Below are 22,479 nucleotides of genomic sequence, written 5' to 3' on the forward strand. Positions count from 1 at the left end.
TACCGTGTGCTGTAGTGTAGAGTGCGGCAAACACCGTGCCCCAGGTATTACAAAGGTCCACCGGAGGAACCATTCCATACGGCAAACACATCGTCAATATTCTATGTTTATCATGAGGTCCCGTATGGGGAAATACTGCTTCCAGCGTATAAATTGTTTGCGCCAGCCAAAATGGAGTTTCCTGACGTTTAACCGGTACCTTACCCATAACTGAATGTACAGTGGCCGGATTAATACCCGGAACCACTGCCTGTGGGTGAGCCGGAGCAGCACGCGCTGCATTAGTATTGAAAGCCTGCATCACAAACTGAACCAGTCTTCTGTATGTAGTTGCTAAGTCTATATATAAACGACGCATGTCAGCCACTGCCAAATTAGCAACCGCAGGATATGGTGTGTAAGTAGCCAATAAAGGCCAGGTCGGACCATCATTACTCAGTGGACCTAACCTAACTTGTGCTACTGTGTGTGGAGGGCACCATCAAGCCAATTATGGTGTTCTTGATAAGATAAAGGTATTTCTAAGTATGCATAAGCCCTGTACTGTCCAGGGACATTCGCAATAGCGTATTCGTGAAAAGTGTTTGTACCCCCATCAACTGCTGGAAATACGACCCAAGAATAAAAAAGTTCTGTTCTATAGGCTGCAAGGGCGTCCACCACAAAAGTGATCGGACCCCCCTGGGCCGTCTGACCATGTGCTAACAGATGTCCCGTGAGCGGTTGGCGCATATTAAGCGCTATGTGCACTACTAGAGGATTCACCATCTAGAGAAAAATAGCTCCTGGGCAGAGAAGGTACACCAATAACAGGGTTTTTCCTTTCAAAGTTCAAGCTTGAACAACCGACCACTAAGTAATAGGATGCACCTACCCCGTGGCCGGGGAAATCCTCAGCCCCACGGACGTCTCCGCTTACGGAACCGAGGAGTCAAAATATATATGAGACCGAGAGAGTCAGCCGGACCCAAAAATTTGAGCCAGACCAATCGTTGGCGGCGCCATGTCGCGTGGGCTCTCATTATTCTAAATGAGACTACTGGATTTCTAGGCAGCAGGATCGTTTACGGTGTGGGGGACTGAGTCTGACCCAATTGGAAGGACCTCTGTCACCCTAAATCCGGTTTTGCTCCGGCTAACTAGCAGTGCCTCATTTCTCCGAAAGGGAAGAGATGATTGGGCAGCCGAGCGCATGACATCTTTAGAACTTCTCAGGGAAGTCGTGGTCACTCAGATCCAAACCAACTCTCTCATTTACAGTACGATCTTATATACAAATGACAAAGGCAGTATAAGTTTTATATAATGTTTTAATAAAACTACTGCATTTTATATAATAAGGCGTGAGCCGCAATAACCAGAACCATACAACACAGTAGGATTGAAATAGTCACCAGGAGACTAAAACATAAGAACAACGCTATCATGGTGTTTAACAATTTCTACTCTCCCTCTGCTAGTTCTATTTTGAGCACAGCATGTTAAGCTTCTAACTTGCCTTTCTGAATCCCTTGGGAGACATCAGCCCTCATACCTGAGCAAAGGCCTGTGATCTGGTTCAGCATCTGCAACGAGGCAGTCAGCGTCTAGTTGTGGTTCCCTGGTCAGAATCTCCCTCTTGCATGTATTGGGACAAGGAAGTGTTTTTATAACTAACATGTCAGCGTCATCACAAAATGTCCCTACGCAGGAATGCCAAAGACTAAACTCCTACCACATCTTTCGGCAATGCACCAGACTGTATCCTTGACTGAAGCACAGAGTGAACAAGAATGTGTTATGGAGAACTCCAGTGCTGAAGTAGGCTAAACAGTGTGATATGAAATATAAAACAAGACCGTAGAACTGGCTATTTGAAAAATAACAGTACGAAGCCTAATAAAAAGCATTTAGAGCAAAGTGCACAGAGTCTCTAAGCTGCGAGCAAGTGAATAAAATATATCCAGGGCAAAATGCACAAAGGCCTAAAGCCTGAAGCTAATGCGCAAAGGAAACGTAAAACTGACAACACTACACTGGGCCACAGCAGCATCCAAAAACCCTAACTGCCACCCTTGCAGCTAGCAAGGCTTGTTTGCAGTCTTTCTGCGTGGGAACACCTCTGCAAGCTTCTTCACGACGTGGGATATCCATCCTCCAAAGGGGAAGTTCCTAGTCCTCTTCGTTCTTGCAGAATCCACAGCTTCTACCATTCGGTGGCCGGTTCTTTGCATCCACAGCTGGCATTTCCTGGGCATCTGCCCACTCCCGACTTGATCGTGACTCTTGGACTTGGTCCCCTTGTTCCACAGGTACTCTCGTCGGGAAATCCATCGTTGTTGCATTGCTGGTGTTGGTCTTCCTTGCAGAATTCCCCTATCATGACTTCTGTGCTCTCTGGGGAACTTAGGTGCACTTTGCACCCAAGATTCAGGGTCTTGGGGTGGGCTATTTTTCTAACCCTCACTGTTTTCTTACAGTCCCAGCGACCCTCTACAAACTCACATAGGTTTGGGGTCCATTCGTGGTTCGCATTCCACTTCTAGAGTATATAGTTTGTGTTGCCCCCATACCTATGTCCTCTCATTGCAATCTATTGTGACTGCACATTGCTTGCATTGCTTTCTATTGCTATTACTGCATAATTTTGGTATTGTGTACATATATCTTGTGTATATTTGCTATCCTCATACTGAGGGTACTCACTGAGATACTTTTGCCATATTGTCATAAAAATAAAGTACCTATATTTTTAGTATATCTGTGTATTGTGTTTTCTTATGATATTGTGCATATGACACTAGTGGTATAGTGGGAGCTTTGCACGTCTCCCAGTTCAGCCTAAGCTGCTCTGCTAAGCTACCCTTTTCTATCAGCCAAAGCTGCTAGACACCTCTTCTACACTAATAAGGGATACCTGGACCTGGTGCAGAGTGTAAGTACCCCTTGGTACTCACTACAAACCAGGCCAGCCTCCTACAAGGCCCACAAACATCCTCTGGTGGGGGTGATGGGTCCAAATCCTCGTCAAATCAAGTTAAAAAGCCTTGGTGTTATTTGTGTAAAGTCAAAGGCCATTGGACAACTGATGCCAGTTGTCCAAAGAAAAACACCAAACCTCCCACTACCACAACCCCTACTGCAAATTCTAGTGCCCCTAGTAATAGCAGTGGTGGTGGGAGAAAACCTACTAATAGCCAATGCAAGGGAGTAGCTGGGCTCACTTTTGGTAATTTAGTTGGGGTTGGTCTTGTTAGGGAGACCACAGAGGCTGTGTTGGTCTCTGAAGGTGCCATTGATTTGGCCACCTTGGTTGTTTGTCCCCTTAATATGGCTAAGTACAAGCAACTGCCCCTAATAAATGGTGTTGAGGTTCAGGCCTACAGGGACACAGGTGCCAGTGTTACCATGGTAACAGAGAAACTGGTACACCCTGAACAACACCTACTTGGTCACCAATACCAAGTGACAGACGCTCATAACAACACTGTTAGCCACCCCATGGCTGTTGTGAATCTCAACTGGGGGGGGGGGTTTACTGGTCCAAAGAAAGTTGTGGTTGCTTCAGATTTAGCTGTAGACAGTCTACTAGGAAATGATTTAGAGACATCAGTGTAGGAGGCTGGACTGGCTTGTAGTGAGTACCAAGGGGTACTTGCACCTTGCACCAGGCCCAGTTATCCCTTATTAGTGTATAGGGTGTCTAGCAGCTTAGGCTGATAGATAATGGTAGCTTAGCAGAGCAGCTTAGGCTGAACTAGGAGACGTGTGAAGCTACTGCAGTACCACTTAGTGTCATATGCACAATATCATAAGAAAACACAATACACAGTTATACTAAAAATAAAGGTACTTTATTTTTATGACAATATGCCAAAGTATCTTAGAGTGTACCCTCAGTGAGAGGATAGGAAATATACACAAGATATATATACACAATAGCAACAATATGCAGTATAGTCTTAGAAAACAGTGCAAACAATGTATAGTTACAATAGGATGCAATGGGGAAACATAGGGATAGGGGCAACACAAACCATATACTCCAAAAGTGGAATGCGAACCACGAATGGACCCCAAACCTATGTGACCTTGTAGAGGGTCGCTGGGACTATTAGAAAATAGTGAGAGTTAGAAAAATAACCCTCCCCAAGACCCTGAAAAGTGAGTGCAAAGTGCACTAAAGTTCCCCTAAGGACAAAGAAGTCGTGTTAGAGGAATAATGCAGGAAAGACACAAACCAGCAATGCAACAACTGTGGATTTCCAATCTAGGGTACCTGTGGAACAAGGGGACCAAGTCCAAAAGTCACAAGCAAGTCGGAGATGGGCAGATGCCCAGGAAATGCCAGCTGTGGGTGCAAAGAAGCTTCGACTGGACAGAAGAAGCTGAGGTTTCTGCAGGAACGAAAAGGGCTAGAGACTTCCCCTTTGGTGGAAGGATCCCTCTCGCCTTGGAGAGTCGTGCAGAGTGTTTTCCCACTGGAAGGACGCCAACAAGCCTTGCTACACGCAAATCGTGCGTTTGGCGTTTTTGGAAGCTGCTGGGGCCCAGGAGGGACCAGGAGGTCGCAAATTGGACCTGCAGAGAGAGGGGACGTCGAGCAAGACAAAGAGCCCTCACTGAAGCAGGTAGCACCCGGAGAACTGCCAGAAACAGGCACTATGAGGATGCGTGAAACAGTGCTCGCCGAAGTTGCACAAAGGAGTCCCACGTCGCCGGAGACCAACTTAGAAAGTCGTGCAATGCAGGTTAGAGTGCCGTGGACCCAGGCTTGGCTGTGCACGAAGGATTTCTGCCGGAAGTGCACAGGGGCCGGAGTAGCTGCAAAGTCGCGGTTCCCAGCAATGCAGCCCAGCGAGGTGAGGCAAGGACTTACCTCCACCAAACTTGGGCTGAAGAGTCACTGGACTGTGGGGGTCATTTGGACAGCGTCGCTGGATTCGAGGGACCTCGCTCGTCGTGCTGAGAGGAGACCCAAGGGACCGGTAATGCAGCTTTTTGGTGCCTGCGGTTGCAGGGGGAAGATTCCGTCGACCCACGGGAGATTTCTTCGGAGCTTCTGGTGCAGAGAGGAGGCAGACTACCCCCACAGCATGCACAAGCAGGAAAACAGTCGAGAAGGCGGCAGGATCAGCGTTACAGAGTTGCAGTAGTCGTCTTTGCTACTATGTTGCAGGTTTGCAGGCTTCCAGCGCGGTCAGCGGTCGATTCCTTATCAGAAGGTGAAGAGGGAGATGCAGAGGAACTCGGCTGAGCTCATGCATTCGTTATCTAAAGTTTCCCCAGAGACAGAGACCCTAAATAGCCAGAAAAGAGGGTTTGGCTACCTAGGAGAGAGGAAAGGCTACTAACACCTGAAGGAGCCTATCAGCAGGAGTCTCTGACGTCACCTGGTGGCACTGGCCACTCAGAGCAGTCCAGTGTGCCAGCAGCACCTCTGTTTCCAAGATGGCAGAGGTCTGGAGCACACTGGAGGAGCTCTGGACACCTCCCAGGGGAGGTGCAGGTCAGGGGAGTGGTCACTCCCCTTTCCTTTGTCCAGTTTCGCGCCAGAGCAGGGGCTAAGGGGTCCCTGAACCGGTGTAGACTGGCTTATGCAGAATTGGGCACATCTGTGCCCAACAAAGCATTTCCAGAGGCTGGGGGAGGCTACTCCTCCCCTGCCTTCACACCATTTTCCAAAGGGAGAGGGTGTCACACCCTCTCTCAGAGGAAGTTCTTTGTTCTGCCATCCTGGGCCAGGCCTGGCTGGACCCCAGGAGGGCAGCTGCCTGTCTGAGGGGTTGGCAGCAGCAGCAGCTGCAGTGAAACCCCAGGAAGGGCAGTCTGGCAGTACCAGGGTCTGTGCTACAGACCACTGGGATCATGGAATTGTACCCACAATGCCAGGATGGCATAGAGGGGGCAATTCCATGATCATAGACATGTTACATGGCCATATTCGGAGTTACCATGGTGAAGCTACATATAGGTAGTGACCTATATGTAGTGCACGCGTGTAATGGTGTCCCCGCACTCACAAAGTTCAGTGAATTGGCTCTGAACAATGTGGGGGCACCTTGGCTAGTGCCAGGGTGCCCTCACACTAAGTAACTTTGCACCTAACCTTTACCAGGTAAAGGTTAGACATATAGGTGACTTATAAGTTACTTAAGTGCAGTGTAAAATGGCAGTGGCAGGCCTGTGTAAGAATTGTCAGAGCTCCCTATGGGTGGCAAAAGAAATGCTGCAGCCCATAGGGATCTCCTGGAACCCCAATACCCTGGGTACCTCAGTACCATACTAGGGAATTATAAGGGTGTTCCAGTAAGCCAATGTAAATTGGTAAAAATGGTCACTAGCCTGTCAGTGACAATTTGAAAGTAATGAGAGAGCATAACCACTGAGGTTCTGGTTAGCAGAGCCTCAGTGAGACAGTTAGGCACCACACAGGGAACATATACATGCACACCTATGAGCACTGGGGCCCTGTGTGACAGGGTCCCAGTGACACATACATATAGGCCACAAACCTATGAGCACTGGGGTCCTGACCAGCAGGATCCCAGTGACACATAACCAACATACTGAAAACATAGTGTTTTCACTATGAGCACTGAGGCCTGGCTATCAGGATCCCAGTGAGACAGTGACAACAGTGACAAACACCCTGACATACACTCACAAACAGGCCAAAAGTGGGGGTAACAAGGCTAGAAAGAGGCTACCTTCTCACAATCAGCTTGGGCAGAAGTGGAGTTGGAGGCTCATGCAGCAATGCTGGGCATTCCTGGGCATATTTTTGCTTTGACAAGGGCTCAGGCCAAAAAGCAAAAAGGACTGGGTGACTTGGATCCTGGAACAATGGACCAAGTGCTCCCTAAAGCTAGGGGTAGCAATGGTAAATCCCTACCCACTATCCCTCCCGCTACAGAAGATCCTCCTTCTGAGGAAGAAGCATTTCCTCCCTGTGCAGAACTTTCACCAGATGAGCTGGCAGCAGACACTGCTGAGCTTTTGGGTGGAGGGGGGCCTCCCAGGGAAGAGCTGAGTGTGGTTCAGCAATCCTGTCCAACATTAGAGGGTCTCAGACAGCAAGCTGTCAAGCAGCAAAATGGGGATGTCAGTGACTCACATAGAGTTTACTGGGAGGACAACCTCTTTTACACAGAGGCAAGGGACCCAAAACCTGGAGCAGCCAGGAGATTGGTCATTCCCCTGCAGTACAAAGAGTTCCCTCTAACTCTGGCACATGACATTTCTTTGGCTGGGCATTTGGGTCAGATCAAACATGGGAAAGGCTTGTCCCCCTGTTTCACTGGCCTAGGATGTTAGAGTACACAAAAGATTTCTGTAAGTCTTGTGTGACCTGCCAAGCCAGTGGCAAGACTGGTGGCACACCAAAGGCTCCCCTTAATCCACTATCTGTGGTTGGGGTTCCCTTTGAAAGGGTAGGGGTTGACATAGTTGGCCCCCTTGACCCTCCTACTGCTTCAGGCAATATGTTTATCTTGGTGGTTGTGGACCATGCCACAACATATCCTGAAGCAATTCCTCTAAGGACCACTACAGCACCTGCAGTGGCAAAAGCCCTCCGAGGAATCTTTTCCAGGGTGGGTTTCCCAAAAGAGGATGTATCAGACAGGGGTAGCAACTTTATGTCTGCATACTTGAAGGCTATGTGGAAGGAATGTGGTGTAACCTACAAATTCACCACACCTTATCATCCACAGACTAATGGACTGGTTGAGAGGTTTAATAAAACTCTCAAAGGAATGATAATGGGACCCCCTGAAAAACTCAGGAGGAGATGGGATGTCCTGTTACCTTGCCTCCTTTTTGCTTACAGGGAGGTACCCCAGAAAGGAGTGGGCTTCAGCCCCTTTGAACTCCTCTTTGGACACCCTGTAAGAGGCCCATTAACACTTGTGAAGGAGGGTTGGGAACAACCTTTAAAAGCTCCCAAACAGGACATAGTGGACTATGTACTTGGCCTAAGGCCCAGAATGGCTGAGTACATGAAAAAGGCCAGTAAAAACCTTCAGGCCAGCCAAGAGCTCCAGAAGCAATGGCATGCCCAGAAGGCTGTTCTGATTCAGTACCAACCAGGACAGAAGGTGTGGGTATTGGAGCCTGTGGCCCCAAGAGCACTACAAGACAAATGGAGTGGACCCCATCTCATTGTTGAGAAAAAGGGCGAGTTCACCTACTTGGTTGACCTGGGCACTGCCAGGAGTCCCCTTAGGGTGATTCATGTCAACCGCCTAAAACCCTACTATGACAGGGCTGATCTCACCCTGCTCATGGCAACAGATGGGGGACAGGAAGAAGAGAGTGACCCTCTCCCTGATCTCTTCTCCTCCACTGAAGAGGATGCTCTAGTTGAGGGAACCCTTTTGGCAGACTGTCTTACTGCAGGACAGAAAGATAACTACATAAATCTCCTTGGACAGTTATCTGAACTCTTTTCAACTGTGCCAGGCACCACATCTTGGTGTGAACACACAATTGATACTGGAGACAGCATGCCTTTCAAAAGTAAAATTTATAGGCAGTCTGACCATGTCAGGGACTGCATAAAGCAAGAAGTTTAGAAAATGCTTGACCTAGGGGTGGTTGAACATTCTGAAAGCCCATGGGCGAGTCCTGTGGTGCTTGTACCAAAGCCTCACTCAAAAGATGGAAAAAGGGAGATGAGGTTTTGTGTTGATTACTGAGGTCTCAACCAGGTGACAAAAACTGATGCTCACCCTATACCCAGGACAGATGAGCTCATAGATACACTGGCATCTGCCAAGTATCTAAGCACCTTTGATTTGACTGCATGGTATTGGCAGATCAAATTGGCTGAGGATGCTAAACCTAAAACTGCATTTTCAACTATAGGAGGGCACTACCAATTTACAGTGATGCCCTTTGGTTTGAAAAATGCACTTGACACTTTTGAGAGGTTGGTGAACACAGTCCTGCAAGGGTTGGAGGCTTTTAGTGCAGCATATCTAGAATATATTACTGTCTTTAGCTCCACCTGGGATGATCACCTGGTCCACCTTTGGAAAGTTTTAGAGTCCCTGCAAAAGGCAGGCCTCACTAGCAAGGCTTCAAAGTGCCAGATAGGGCAGGGAAAGGTGGTTTATCTGGGACACCTGGTAGGTGGAGAACAGATTCCACCACTGCAGGGGAAAATCCAGACAATCATGGATTGGGTTCCCCCTACAACACAGTCCGAGGTGAGAGCCTTCCTAGGCCTCACTGGGTACTACAGGAGATTCATTAAAAACTATGGCTCCATTGCAGCCCCACTTAATCTCACTAGCAAGAAGATGCCTAAAAAGGTATTGTGGACAGCTAGCTGTCAGAAAGCTTTTGAGGAGCTCAAACAGGCCATGTGCACTGCACCTGTCCTAAAAAAACCATATTACTCCAAGAAATTCATTGTTCAAACTGATGCATCTGAATTAGGGGTAGGGGCTGTCTTATCACAACTTAATTCCGAGGGCCAGGATCAACCAGTTGCTTTGATCAGCAGAAGTTTGACCCCTAGAGAAAAGCGTTGGTCTGCCATAGAGAGGGAGGCCTTTGCTGTGGTCTGGGCACTGAAAACGTTGAGGCTATATCTGTTTGGCACTCACTTTATTGTTCAGACAGACCACAAACCTCTACTTTGGCTAAAACAAATGAAAGGTGAAAATCCTAAATTGTTGAGGTGGTCCATATCTCTACAGGGAATGGACTATACAGTAGAACATAGACCTGGAAGTACCCACTCCAATGCAGATGGATATTTCAGGTCATGGCTAGTCTTATTGTCCTTCGTTTGGGGGGGGGTGTAGGAAAGTACCATCTTGCCTGGCATGTTACCCACATATTTCACTGTGTATATCTTGGTTTAGTCTATGTGTCACTGGAAACCTGCCAGCCCGGGCCTCAGTGCTCATCAGTATGTGCCCTGTATGTGTTCCCAGTGTGATGACTAACTGTCTCACTGAGGCTCTGCTAACCAGAACCTCAGTGGTTATGCTATTTCTGCTTTCCAAATTTGTCACTAAGAGGCTAGTGACTAAATTTACCAATTCACATTGGCATACTGTGTAGGAGGCTGGACTGGCTTGTAGTGAGTACCAAGGGGTACTTACACCTTGCACCAGGCCCAGGTATCCCTTATTAGTGTATAGGGTGTCTAGCAGCTTAGGCTGATAGATAATGGTAGCTTAGCAGAGCAGCTTAGGCTGAACTAGGAGACCAGTGAAGCTCCTACAGTACCACTAGTGTCACTTGCACAATATCATAAGAAAACACAATACACAGATATACTAAAAATAAAGGTACTTTATTTTTATGACAATATGCCAAAGTATCTCAGTGAGTACCCTCAGTATGAGTATAGCAAATATACACAAGATATATGTACACGATACCAAAAATATGCAGTATAGTCTTAGAAAACAGTGCAAACAATGTATAGTTACAATAGGATGCAATGGAGACACATAGGGATAGGGGCAACACAAACCATACACTCCAAAAGTGGAATGCGAACCACAAATGGACACCAAACCTATGTGACCTTCTAGAGGGCAGCTGGGACTGTAAGGAAACAGTGAGGGTTAGAAAAATAGCCCACCCAAAGACCCTGAAAAGTGAGTGCAAAGTGCACTAAAGTTCCCCAAAGAGCACAGAAGTCGTGATAGGGGAATTCTGCAGGAAAGACCAAAACCAGCAATGCAACAACGATGGATTTCCAGACGAGAGTACCTGTGGAACAAGGGGGCCAAGTCCAAAAGTCACGACCAAGTCGAGAGTGGGCAGATGCCCAGAAAATGCCAGCTGTGGGTGCAAAGAAGCTGCTGCTAGGCAGTAGAAGCTGAGGATTCTGCAGGAACGACAAGGGCTAGAAACTTCCCCTTTGGAGGATGGATGTCCCACGTCGTGAAGAGTCATGCGGAAGTGTTTTCCCGAAGAAAGACTGCAAACAAGCCTTGCTAGCTGCAAGTCTTGCGGTTAAGGTTTTTGGATGCTGCTGTGGCCCAGGGGGGATCGGGATGTCCCCAATTCCGTCAGGGGACAGAGGGGGTGCCCAGCAAGACAAGGAGCCCTCTCAGAAGCAGGCAGCACCCGCAGAAGTGCTGGAAAAGGCACTACAAAGAGGAGTGAAATGGTGCTCACCAGAAGTTGCATAAAGGAGTCCCACGCCGCCGGAGGACAACTCAGGAGGTCGTGCAATGCAGGCTAGAGTGCCGTGGACCTGGGCTTGGCTGTGCACAAAGGATTTCCGCCGGAAGTGCACAGAGGCCGGAGTAGCTGCAAAAGTCGCGGTTCCCAGCAATGCAGTCTGGCGTGGGGAGGCAAGGACTTACCTCCACCAAACTTGGACTGAAGAGTCACTGGACTGTGGGAGTCACTTGGACAGAGTTGCTGGATTCAAGGGACCTCGCTCGTTGTGCTGAGAGGAGACCCAGGGGACTGGTGATGCAGTTCTTTGGTGCCTGCGGTAGCAGCGGGAAGATTCCGTTGACCCACAGGAGATTTCTTTGGAGCTTATAGTGCAGAGAGGAGGCAGACTACCCCCAAAGCATGCACCACCAGGAAAACAGTCGAGAAGGCGGCAGGATCAGCGTTACAGAGTTGCAGTAGTCGTCTTCGCTACTTTGTTGCAGTTTTGCAGGCTTCCAGCGCGGTCAGCAGTCGATTCCTTGGCAGAAGGTGAAGAGAGAGATGCAGAGGAACTCTGATGAGCTCTTGCATTCGTTATCTAAGGAAATCCCCAAAGCAGAGACCCTAAATAGCCAGAAAAGAGGGTTTGGCTACTTAGGAGAGAAGATAGGCTAGCAACACATGAAGGAGCCTATCAGAAGGAGTCTCTGATGTCACCTGCTGGCCCTGGCCACTCGGAGCAGTCCAGTGTGCCAGCAGCACCTCTGTTTCCAAGATGGCAGAGGTCTGGAGCACTCTGGAGGAGCTCTAGGCACCTCCCAGGGGAGGTGCAGGTCAGGGGAGCATGAAAGCATTTCCAGAGGCTGGGGGAGGCTACTCCTCCCCTGCCTTCACACCATTTTCCAAAGGGAGAGGGTGTAACACCCTCTCTCTGAGGAAGTCCTTTGTTCTGCCATCCTGGGCCAAGCCTGGCTGGACCCCAGGAGGGCAGAAACCTGTCTGAGGGATTGGGAGCAGCAGCAGCTGCAGTGAAACCCCTGAAAAGGCAGTTTGGCAGTACCAGGGTCTGTGCTACAGACCCGTGGGATCATGGGATTGCACCAACAATGCCAGGATGGCATAGAGGGGGCAATTACATGATTTTAGACATGTTACATGGCCATATTCAGAGTTACCATTGTGAGACTACACATAGGTATTGACCTATGTGTAGTGCACGCGTGTAATGGTGTCCCCGCACTCACAAAGTCCGCGGAATTTGCCCTGAACTATGTGGGAGCACCTTGTCTTGTGCCAGGGTGCCCACACACTAAGTAACTTTGCACCTAACCTTTACCAGGTAAAGGTTAGACATATAGGTGACGTATAAGTTACTTAAGTGCAGTGAAAATGGCTGTGAAATAATGTGTGCATTATTTCACTCAGGCTGCAGTGGCAGGCCTGTGTAGGATTTGTCAGAGCTCCCTATGGGTGGCCAAAGAAATGCTGCAGCCCATAGGGATCTCCAGGAACCCCAATACCCTGGCTACCTCAGTATCATATACTAGGGAATTATAAGGGTGTTCCAGTATGCCAATGTGAATTGGTGAAATTGGTCACTAGCCTGTTAGTGACAATTTGGAAAGAAATGAGAGAGCATAACCACTGAGGTTCTGGATAGCAGAGCCTCAGTGAGACAGTTAGTCATAACACAGATAACACTTTCAGGCACACTTATGAGCACTGGGGCCCTGGCTGGCAGGGTCCCAGTGACACATACAACTAAAACAACATATATACAGTGAAATATGGGGGTAACATGCCAGGCAAGATGGTACTTTCCTACACAACCCCCCAACAAACGAAGGACAATAAGACTAGCCATGACCTGATGAGTCTTCATTGTCTAAGTGGAAATATCTGGAGAGTCCATCTGCATTGGAGTGGGTACTCCCAGGTCTATGTTCCACTGTATAGTCCATTCCCTGTAGGGATATGGACCACCTCAATAATTTAGGATTTTCACCTTTCATTTGTTTTAGCCAAAGTAGAGGTTTGTGGTCTGTCTGAACAATGAAGTGAGTGCCAAACAGGTATGGCCTCAACTTCTTCAGTGCCCAGACACAGCAAAGGCCTCCCTCTTAATGGCAGACCAACGCTTTTCTCTAGGGGTCAACCTCCTACTAATAAAAGCAACAGGTTGATCCTGGCCCTCAGAATTAAGTTGTGATGGGACTGCCCCTACTCCTAATTCAGATGCATCAGTTTGGACATAGAATTTTTTAGAGTAACAAGGGCTTTTCAGGACAGGTGCAGAGCACATGGCCTGCTTCAGCTCCTCAAAAGCTTTCTGACAGTTTGCTGTCCATAATACCTTCTTAGGCATTTTCTTGGAAGTGAGGTCATTAAGAGGGGCTGCAATGGAGCCATAGTTCTTTATGAACCTCCTGTAATACCCAGTGAGGCCTAAAAAGGCTCTCACCTGAGTCTGTGTAGTAGGGGGAACCCAATCAATAATTGTTTGGATTTTCCCCTGTAGTGGTGCAATCTGTTCTCCACCAACCAGGTGTCCCAGATAAACCATCTTTCCCTGCCCTATCTGGCACTTTGAAGCCTTGATAGTGAGGCCTGCCTTTTGCAGGGCATCTAAAACTTTCCATAGGTGGACCAGGTGATCATCCCAGCTGGAGCTAAAGACAGCTATATCGTCCAAATATGCTGCACTGAAAGCCTCCAGCCCTTGCAGGACTGTGTTCACCAACCTTTGAAAAGTGGCAGGTGCATTTTTCAATCCAAAAGGCATAACTGTGAACTGGTAATGGCCTCCAATGGTTGAAAATGCAGTTTTAGCTTTAGCATCTTCTGATAATTTGATCATGCTAGTACCCTGCAGTCAAATCAAAAGTGCTTAGATACTTGGCAGATGCCAGTGTATCTATGAGCTCATCTGCCCTGGGTATAGGGTGAGCATCAGTTTTGGTTGCCTGGTTGAGACCTCTGTAGTCTACACAAAACCGCATTTCCTTCTTTCCATCCTTGGAATGAGGTTTTGGTACAAGTACCACAGGAGAAGCCCATGGACTTTCAGAGTGCTCAACCACTCCCAGTTCTAACATTTTCTGTACCTCTTGCTTTATGCAGTCTCTGACATGGTCAGGCTTCCTATAGATCTTACTTTTGACAGGCAAGCTGTCTCCAGTATCTATAGTATGCTCACACCAAGAAGTGGTACCTGGCACAGTAGAGAATAGTTCAGAAAACTGACCCAGGAGATTTATGCAGTGGTCTTTCTGCTCAGCAGTAAGACAATCTGCCAGTACAACACCTTCCACTAGAGCATCTTGTTCTGTGGAAGAGAAGAGATCAGGTAGAGGATCACTGTCTTCTTCCTGTCCCTCGTCAGTTGCCATGAGCAGGGTGAGATCAGCCCTGTCATATTAGGCTTTCAGGCGATTGACATGGAGCACCCTAAGGGGACTCCTGGCAGTGCCTAAGTAAACTAAGTAGGTGACTTCACCCTTTTTCTCAACAATTGAGTGGGGTCCACTCCATTTATCTTGGAGTGCTCTTGGGGCCACAGACTCCAAGACCCACACTTTCTGCCCTGGTTGGTACTGAACCAAAACAGCCTTCTGGTCATGCCATTGCTTCTGGAGCTCTTGGCTGGTCTGAAGGTTTTTACTCGCCTTTTTTATATACTCAGCCATCCTTGATCTGAGGCCAAGTACATAATCCACTATATCTTGCTTTGGAGCTTTTAAAGGTTGTTCCCAACCCTCCTTGACAAGTGTTAGTGGACCCCTCACAGGGTGTCCAAAGAGGAGTTCAAAGGGGCTGAAGCCCACTCCTTTCTGGGGTACCTCCCTGTAGGCAAAAAGGAGGCATGGTAAAAGGATATCCCATCTCCTGCGGAGTTTTTCAGGGAGTCCCATAATCATGCCTTTGAGAGTTTTGTTAAATCTCTCCACCAGTCCACTTGTTTGTGGATGATAGGGTGTAGTGAACTTGTAAGTCACCCCACACTCCTTCCACATGGCCTTCAAGTAAGCAGACATGAAATTGCTTCCTCTGTCTGAAACTACCTCTTTTGGGAAGCCCACCCTGGAAAATATTCCCAGGAGGGCCTTTGCCACTGCAGGAGCTGTAGTGGTCCTTAGAGGAATTGCTTCAGGATATCTGGTGGCATGGTCCACTACCACCAAGGTAAACCTATTGCCTGAAGCAGTAGGAGGGTCAAGGGGGCCAACTATGTCAACCCCTACCCTTTCAAAGGGAACCCCAACCAAAGGCAGTGGAATAAGGGGTGCCTTTGGAGTGCCACCTGTCTTGCCACTGGCTTGACAGGTTTCACAGGACTTACAAAAATCTTTTGTGTCCTCAGACATTCTAGGCCAATGAAACAAGGGAACAAGCCTGTCCCAAGTTTTCATTTGTCCCAAATGTCCAGCAAGGGGAATGTCGTGAGCAAGAGTTAGGAGGAACTTTCTGTACTCCTGAGGAATCACAAATCTCCTGGCAGCTCCAGGTTTTGGATCCCTTGCTTCAGTGTACAAGAGGTTGTCCTCCCAGTAAACTCTGTGAGAGTCAATGACATCCCCATTTGCTTGTTTGACAGCTTGCTGTCTTAGACCCTCTAGTGTGGGACAGGTCTGCTGTGCCACACTCATCTCCTCCCTGGCAGGCCCCCCTTCACCCAAAAGCTCAGCAGTGTCTGCTTCCAGCTCCTCTGGTGTAGGTTCTGCACAGGGTGGAAATTCTTCTTTCTCAGATCAAGAATCCACTGTAGAGGGAGGGATAGTGGGTAGTGCTTTACTTCTACTAGCCCTAGCTTTAGTGAGCACTTGGTCCATTGTTCCAGGATCCAAGTTTCCCTGTCCTTTTTGCTTTTTGGCCTGAGCCCTGGTTAAAGCAAAAATATGCCCTGGAATGCCCAGCATTGCTGCATGAGCCTCCAACTCCACTTCTGCCCAAGCTGATGTCTCTAAATCATTCCCTAATAGACAGTCTACAGGTAAATCTGAGGCAACCACAACTTTCTTTGGACCAGTAACCCCCCCCCAGTTGAGATTTACAACAGCCATGGGGTGGCTAAGGGTGTTGTTGTGAGCATCGGTTACTTGGTACTGGTGACCAAGTAGGTGTTGTTCAGGGTGGACCAGTTTCTCTATTACTAATAGCAGTGGTGCTGGGAGCAAACCTACTAATAGCCAATCTAAGGGAGTAGCTGGGCTCACCTTTGGTAACTTAGTTGGGGTTGGTCTGATTAGGGAGACCACAGAGGCTGTGGTAGTCTCTGAGGGGGCTATTGATTTAGCCACCTTGGTTGCTTGTCCCCTTAACATGGATAAGTACAAGCAACTACCCCTAATAAATGGTGTTGAGGTTCAGACCTACAGGGACACAGGTGCCAGTGTCACAATGGTGATAGAGAAACTGGTCCACCCTGAACAACACCTACTTGGTCACCAGTACCAAGTAACCGATGCTCACAACAACACCCTTAGCCACCCCATGGCTGTTGTAAATCTCAACTGGGGGGGGGTTACTGGCCCAAAGAAAGTTGTGGTTGCCTCAGATTTACCTGTAGACTGTCTATTAGGGAATGATTTAGAGACATCAGCTTGGGCAGAAGTGGAGTTGGAGGCTCATTCAGCAATGCTGGGCATTCCAGGGCAATTTTTACTTTATCCAGGGCTCAGGCCAAAAAGCAAAAAGGACAGGGAAACTTGGATCCTGGAACAATGGACCAAGTGCTCGCTAAAGCAAGGGCTAGTAGAAGTAAAGCACTACCTACTATCCTTCCCTCTACAGTGGATTCTACTTCTGAGGAAGAAGAATTTCCACCCTGTGCAGAACCTACACCAGAGGAGCTGGAAGCAGACACTACTGAGCTTTTGGGTGAAGGGGGGCCTGCCAGGGAGGAACTGAGTGTGGCACAGCAGACCTGTCCCACAATAGAGGGTCTAAGACAGCAAGCTGTCAAACAAGCAAATGGGGATGTCAGTGACTCTCACAGAGTTTACTGGGAGGACAACCTCTTGTACACTGAAGCAACGGATCCAAAACCTGGAGCTGCCAGGAGATTGGTGATTCCTCAGGAGTACAGAAAGTTCCTCCTAACTCTTGCTCACGACATTCCCCTTGCTGTACATTTGGGGCAAATGAAAACTTGGGACAGGCTTGTTCCCTTGTTTCATTGGCCTAGAATGTCTGAGGACACAAAAGATTTTTGTAAGTCCTGTGAAACCTGTCAAGCCAGTGGCAAGGCAGGTTGCACTCCAAAGGCACCCCTTATTCTACTGCCTATGGTTGGGGTTCCCTTTGAAAGGGTAGGGGTTGACATAGTTGGCCCCCTTGACCCTCCTACTGCTTCAGGCAATAGGTTTATCTTGGTGGTAGTGGACCATGCCACCAGATATCCTGAAGCAATTCCTCTAAGGACCACTATAGCTCCTGCAGTGGCAAAGGCCTTCCTGGGAATATTTTCCAGGGTGGGCTTCCCAAAAGAGATAGTATCAGATAGGGGAAGCAATTTCATGTCTGCTTACTTAAAGGCCATGTGGAAGGAGTGTGGTGTGACTTACAAGTTCACTACACCCTATCATCCACAAACAAATGGACTGGTGGAGAGATTTAACAAAACTCTCAAAGGCATGATTATGGGACTTCCTGAAAAACTCCGCAGGAGATGGGATATCCTTTTACCATGCCTCCTTTTTGCCTACAGGGAGGTACCCCAAAAAGGAGTGGGCTTCAGCCCCTTTGAACTCCTCTTTGGACACCCTGTAAAAGGGCCTCTAACACTTGTCAAGGAGGGTTGGGAACAACCTTTAAAAGCTCCAAAGCAAGATATAGTTGATTATGTACTTGGCCTAAGATCTAGGATGGCTGAGTACATGAAAAAGGCCAGTAAAAACCTTCAGGCCCGCTAGAGCTCCAAAAGCAATGGCATGACCAGAATCCTGTTTTGGTTCAGTACCAACCAGGGCAGAAAGTGTTGGTCTTGGAGCCTGTGGCCCCAAGAGCACTCCAAGACAAATGGAGTGGGCCCCACATAATTGTTGAAAAGAAGGGTGAAGTCACCTACTTAGTTGACTTAGGCACTGCCAGGAGTCCCCTTAGGGTGCTCCATGTCAATCGCCTGAAATCCTACTATGACAGGGCTGAACTCACCCTGCTCATTGCAACAGATGAGGGACAGGAAGAAGAGAGTGACCCTCTCCCTGATCTCTTCTCTTCCACAGAACAAGATGCTCTAGTGGAAGGTGTAGTACTGGCAGATTGTCTTACTGCTGAGCAGAAAGACCACTGCATAAATCTCCTGGGTCAGTTTTCTGAACTCTTCTCTACTGTGCCAGGCACCACTTCTTGGTGTGAGCACACTATAGATACTGGAGACAGCTTGCCTGTCAAAAGTAAGATCTATAGGAAGCCTGACCATGTCAGAGACTGCATAAAGCAAGAGGTACAGAAAATACTTGAACTATGAGTGGTTGAGCACTCTGAAAGTCCATGGGCCTCTCCTGTGGTACTTGTACCAAAACCTCATTCCAAAGATGGTAAAAGGTAAATGAGATTTTGTGTTGACTACAGAGGTCTCAACCAAGTAACCAAAACTGATGCTCACCCTATACCCAGGGCAGATGAGCTAATAGATACACTGGCATCTGCCAAGTATCTAAGCACCTTTGATTTGACTGCAGGGTATTGGCAGATCAAGTTATCAGAGGATGCAAAAGCAAAAACTGCATTTTCAACCATTGGAGGCTGTAGGAAAGTACCATCTTGCCTGGCATGTTACCCCCATTTTTCACTGTATATATGTTGTTTTAGTTGTATGTGTCACTGGGACCCTGTTCACCAGGGCCCCAGTGCTCATAAGTGTGCCTGAATGTGTTACCTGTGTAGTGACTAACTGTCTCACTGAGGCTCTGCTAATCAGAACCTCAGTGGTTATGCTCTCTCATTTCTTTCCAAATTGTCACTAACAGGCTAGTGACTATTTTTACCAATTTACATTGGCTTACTGGAACACCCTTATAATTCCCTAGTATATGGTACTGAGGTACCCAGGGTATTGGGGTTCCAGGAGATCCCTATGGGCTGCAGCATTTCTTTTGCCACCCATAGGGAGCTCTGACAATTCTTACACAGGCCTGCCACTGCAGCCTGAGTGAAATAACGTCCACGTTATTTCACAGCCATTTTACACTGCACTTAAGTAACTTATAAGTCACCTATATGTCTAACCTTTACCTGGTAAAGGTTAGGTGCAAAGTTACTTAGTGTGAGGGCACCCTGGCACTAGCCAAGGTGCCCCCACATTGTTCAGAGCCAATTCCCTGAATTTTGTGAGTGCGGGGACACCATTACACGCTTGCACTACATATAGCTCACTACCTATATGTAGCTTCACAATGGTAACTCCGAATATCTCCATGTAACATGTCTAAGATCATGGAATTGCCCCCTCTATGCCATCCTGGCATTGTTGGCACAATTCCATGATCCCAGTGGTCTGTAGCACAGACCCTGGTACTGCCAAACTGCCCTTCCTGGGGTTTCACTGCAGCTGCTGCCAACCCCTCAGACAGGCATCTGCCCTCCTGGGGTCCAGCCAGGCCTGGCCCAGGATGGCAGAACAAAGAACCTCCTCTGAGAGAGGGTGTGACACCCTCTCCCTTTGGAAAATGGTGTGAAGGCAGGGGAGGAGTAGCCTCCCCCAGCCTCTGGAAATGCTTTGTTGGGCACAGATGTGCCCAATTCTGCATAAGCCAGTCTACACCGGTTCAGGGGACCCCTTAGCCCTGCTCTGGCGTGAAACTGGACAAAGGAAAGGGGAGTGACCACTCCCCTGACCTGCACCTCCCCTGGGAGGTGTCCAGAGCTCCTCCAGTGTGCTCCAGACCTCTGCCATCTTGGAAACAGAGGTGCTGCTTGCACACTGGACTGCTCTGAGTGGCCAGTGCCACCAGGTGACGTCAGAGACTCCTTCTGATAGGCTCCTTCAGGTGTTAGTAGCCTATCCTCTCTCCTAAGTAGCCAAACCCTCTTTTCTGGCTATTTAGGGTCTCTGTCTCTGGGGAAAGTTTAGATAACGAATGCAAGAGCTCATCAGAGTTCCTCTGCATCTCTCTCATCACCTTCTGCCAAGGAATCGACTGCTGACCGCGCTGGAAGCCTGCAAAACTGCAACATAGTAGCAAAGACGACTACTGCAACTCTGTAACGCTGATCCTGCCGCATTCTCGACTGTTTTCCTGGCGGTGCATGCTGTGGGGGCAGTCTGCCTCCTCTCTGCACTAGAAGCTCCGAAGAAATCTCCCGTGGGTCGACGGAATCTTCCCCCTGCAACCGCAGGCACCAAAAAGCTGCATTACCGGTCCCTTGGGTCTCCTCTCAGCACGACGAGCGAGGTCCCTCGAATCCAGCAACTCTGTCCAAGTGACCCCCACAGTCCAGTGACTCTTCAGTCCAAGTTTGGTGGAGGTAAGTCCTTGCCTCACCTCGCTAGGCTGCATTGCTGGGAACCGCGACTTTTGCAGCTACTCCGGCCCCTGTGCACTTCTGGCGGAAATCCTTTGTGCACTGCCAAGCCTGAGTCCACGGCACTCTAACCTGCATTGCACGACTTTCTAAGTTGGTCTCCGGCGACGTGGGACTCCTTTGTGCGACTTCGGGTGAGCACCGTTTCACGCATCCTCGTAGTGCCTGTTTCTGGCACTTCTGCGGGAGCTACCTGCTGCTGAGAGGGCTCCTTGTCTTGCACGAAGTCCCCTCTCTCTCCTGGTCCAATTTTCGACCTCCTGGTCCCTCCAGGGCCACAGCAGCGTCCAAAAACGGTAACCGCACGATTTGCAGCTAGCAAGGCTTGTTGGCATTCTTTCGGCGGGAAAACACTTCTGCACGACTCTACAATGCGAGCGGGATCCGTCATTCAAAGAGGAACTCTCTAGTTCTTTGCGTTCCTGCAGAAACCGCAGCTTCTTCTGTCCAGTGGAAGCTTCTTTGCACCCGCAGCTGGCATTTCCTGGGCATCTGCCCATCTCCGACTTGCTTGTGACTTTTGGACTTGGTCCCCTTGTTCCACAGGTACCCTAGATTGTAAATCCACAGTTGTTGCATTGTTGGTTTGTGTCTTTCCTGCATTATTCCTCTAACACGACTTCTTTGTCCTTAGGGGAACTTTAGTGCACTTTGCACTCACTTTTCAGGGTCTTGGGGAGGTTTTTTTTTCTAACTCTCACTATTTTCTAATAGTCCCAGCGACCCTCTACAAGGTCACATAGGTTTGGGGTCCATTCGTGGTTCGCATTCCACTTTTGGAGTATATGGTTTGTGTTGCCCCTATCCCTATGTTTCCCCATTGCATCCTATTGTAACTATACATTGTTTGCACTGTTTTCTAAGACTATACTGCATATTTTTGCTATTGTGTATATATATCTTGTGTATATTTCCTATCCTCTCACTGAGGGTACACTCTAAGATACTTTGGCATATTGTCATAAAAATAAAGTACCTTTATTTTTAGTATAACTGTGTATTGTGTTTTCTTATGATATTGTGCATATGACACTAAGTGGTACTGTAGTAGCTTCACCCGTCTCCTAGTTCAGCCTAAGCTGCTCTGCTAAACTACCATTATCTATCAGCCTAAGCTGCTAGACACCCTATACACTAATAAGGGATAACTGGGCCTGGTGCAATGTGCAAGTACCCCTTGGTACTCACTACAAGCCAGTCCAGCCTCCTACATTGGTTGTGCAGTGGTGGGATAAGTGCTTTGAGAATACTTACCACTCTTGTCATTGTACTTTTCATAAGAGAAAAATATACAAAACAAGGTCAGTGTATATACACATAGCCAAAAAGTTTTGCATTTCCTCTTTTCACTCTTTTCTAAGTGCTGAAAAGTACTTCTAAACTTTCAAAAAGTTCTTAAAAGTTTAAAAAGTTTTTTTTCTGTCTTTCCAAAAAGTTCTGAAAACTTTTTTCTCTTTTTCTATCACTTTAACTCTCTCTAAAAATGTCTGGCACAGGCCAAAATGTTGATCTGTCCAAACTTGCATATGATCACCTTAGCTGGAAAGGAGCAAGGAGTCTCTGCATAGAGAGAGGTTTGAGTGTAGGGAAGAATCCTTCCTTGGAACTGTTACTTAACATGCTTAGAGAATAAGATAAGGCTATAGGTGCCCCATCTGTTGAAAAAGTACCTAATAGTTCCCAATCTGATTCAGGGACTCCCCAAGAAAAGATTCAGGTATGAAACTTCCTAGCCTGCCCATTACTAGACAGTCTAGCATAGTTGGTAATGATGATGAGCCACACCATACAAATAGTGTTGTCTCACATCATAGCAAAAGCATTTATTCTCACAATACT

Source organism: Pleurodeles waltl, chromosome 3_1 (genome assembly GCF_031143425.1).
Source record: "Pleurodeles waltl isolate 20211129_DDA chromosome 3_1, aPleWal1.hap1.20221129, whole genome shotgun sequence".
Lineage (NCBI taxonomy): Eukaryota > Metazoa > Chordata > Amphibia > Caudata > Salamandridae > Pleurodeles > Pleurodeles waltl.